The following is a 2378-nucleotide window of genomic DNA, read 5'->3' as shown; positions in this document are numbered from 1 at the left end:
TTCCTCCCTGCTAATATCTGAAATGCACCTAAAAGCAGGAGGGAAGCCTGCCAATGTGTACTTACAGTAGACTTTGAAGGAGGTTGGCAAAGAAAGAATTTGAATAGGAAAGCTGACTACTAAGTCAGTACCCAGGTCAAGTTCAAAATAATCTCTCCTCTTCTAAATCTAGACTTTGAAATAATACGTTTGATGTTCCTAGGGGCTATAAGCAGACTGCTCATTAATTAGAGCTTGAGAAGTTGTAACATTTTTTTTTATTTAAAATTACCTGACGTGCATTAGTATAACAGGAGATAGAGATGATAAAAGAACTTGACTGAATATTTGATCCCTTTGCTATATTAGAGTCACCCCCTGAAATTATAAACCATAATTTTATGAGCACATCCTTTTGTTTTTTACTTTTTAATATTTCTTATTTCTTAATATGCATGGAAACAGTAAGAATTGTGGTCACCAGAGTCTACATTTCCATGCAATGTAAATGAGTTTTCAAATGAGATTTGACATTAAAATAAGATTTCTAATGTCTATGTTTCAATTATTTCCACACCTATGAAATTTGAAATAACTTCACTAAATTGAAAGGTAAATAAATTGAATTTGCTGACAAGTCTAAAATGTAGTAATGCATATAGTGAAGTCAGTGGAGGCTAGATTATTTTTCATTCATCATGTATAATTAAACAGATGACATGTTATTATGTCACTGAGTATAAAACATACTCTGCAAGATAAAAATGTCCAAACACACTGGAGTGCGATTGGGAGATCTATGACCCTAGTAATGGTCAGTACTGGTTTGATCCCTTAGAACAGTGGTTCTCAACCTTGGTTGCACATTAGAATCACCTGGGAATCTTTTTAAAATCCTGATTTCTGGGCCTCATCCTCCGGAAATTCTGTTTCTTTGTTATGGGGTGGGGCCTCAACATTAGTAACAAAGAAACAGAATTTCCAGAGGATGAGGCCCAGAAATCAGGATTTTAAAAAGATTCCCAGGTGATTCTAATGTGCAGCCAAGGTTGAGAACCACTGCCTTAGAAGAAAGTCCTATTTCTTCATGACTACTTCCTGGTTATATGTGTTTTTCTGAAAATCTTGGTTTGGAGAAAGTAGGGAACCTTTCTTGATATACAATGACCTTACAAAGTAAGGTAAATACAATTTGGTTGAGTACAGACTATCAACCAACCAACAGAAAAACCACAGTTCTTTTAGACATGAAATCTATATCAGGCGGGAGCCCAGCTCTAATTTAATTCAGTTGGTTCAAATGAAGGTAATTTAATGAAGGAACTGTGGATTTTAAAGAATCATGGGCAGTAATAAAGGGGCTGCTTAAAAAAACTAAAATGGCTTTGACTCAAAGTCCTTTCCTAAGGAGACATCAACACGTCTCCACATGAACCTGAGTGTTATAACAGCTTCCGTTGGAGCCCAGATGTTTATGTCCTGCATCTAACGCCCCATTAAACTAGGAGCTGAGCAGGTTCTGGAAGAGGGAGGAGGAATTCGGTATTTGTTGCGGTACCTCATCAGCCCACCCAGAGGGCACTGCAAGAATCCAAGAGGGTGAACATTCAACTTCCACCTGAAGTAAGTCAGATTTTGTACATAAACAATTTTCCCTGCAAAGTCACAGGGCAAGAAATGTATAGCTGGGAAATGCGGATCTTATTTATCAAATAAGAGTGGAGAACACACCGGAAACCAGAACAGGTTCTAGGGTGTAAGAAGGGATCTTTGATGCAAAAAATGGGTGCGATTCCTCAGGACTCAAGGTCTGTAACAGGTACCTTGTGACGAGCATTCTGCCACCAACAGGGCATTTGGGAAGAGGGACACAAAGAAGAAGGAAGAACAGTTGAAGTTTCTCAGAGAGAAATATGGCATCAACACAGATCTACCAAAGTAAAAGGTTTCTGCATGTTCATTTTGGGCTGAAAACCATGCACCACCACCACCACCCTTTTCCAGTTCTGAAATAATAGTGAGTATTGTGATTTCTTATTTGAGATTTGAAATGTCCTCCTTGAAACTTTAATATGTGTTAGACTATATTTATGTCTGTAAACTTGTAGCTTTTTGTAAAACAAAAAGAACGAAAATGAACATTGAGTGAGGCACCTGGGGGTGCAGAGTTTTAATGAGCTATCACTTCCCTCTGTTAAGGGGCAAGGGGGTGTGGGTTGGGTGTGGATGTGGGTGGAGGGAAGGGTGTGGGAAGGAGGGGCCAGCCAGTGGGAGGGTAGTTACAGAGAACAGGACCTTGCAGGGAGACCTGGAAGAGTAAGTGCTTGCGTCTCTCTCCTCCCCTCCCTGGTTCTGCCCTGCCTGCTAGTGGTGAAAGCCACAGAAGTTAACAAGCAAGG

General features: G+C 39.6%; 1 pseudogene; it reads left to right on the top strand.

Annotated features, from left to right (window-relative positions):
• Window positions 1-1142: 1142 nt before the first annotated feature.
• On the top strand, window positions 1143-1949 carry LOC102757159 (annotated as a pseudogene).
• The last annotated feature ends 429 nt before the right edge of the window (window positions 1950-2378 follow it).

The sequence above is a fragment of the Myotis davidii genome, unplaced genomic scaffold (assembly GCF_000327345.1).
Source record: "Myotis davidii unplaced genomic scaffold, ASM32734v1 scaffold419, whole genome shotgun sequence".
Lineage (NCBI taxonomy): Eukaryota > Metazoa > Chordata > Mammalia > Chiroptera > Vespertilionidae > Myotis > Myotis davidii.
The sequence above is the reverse complement of the archived record's forward strand: the minus strand, read 5'-3'. Positions and strand labels throughout refer to the sequence as shown.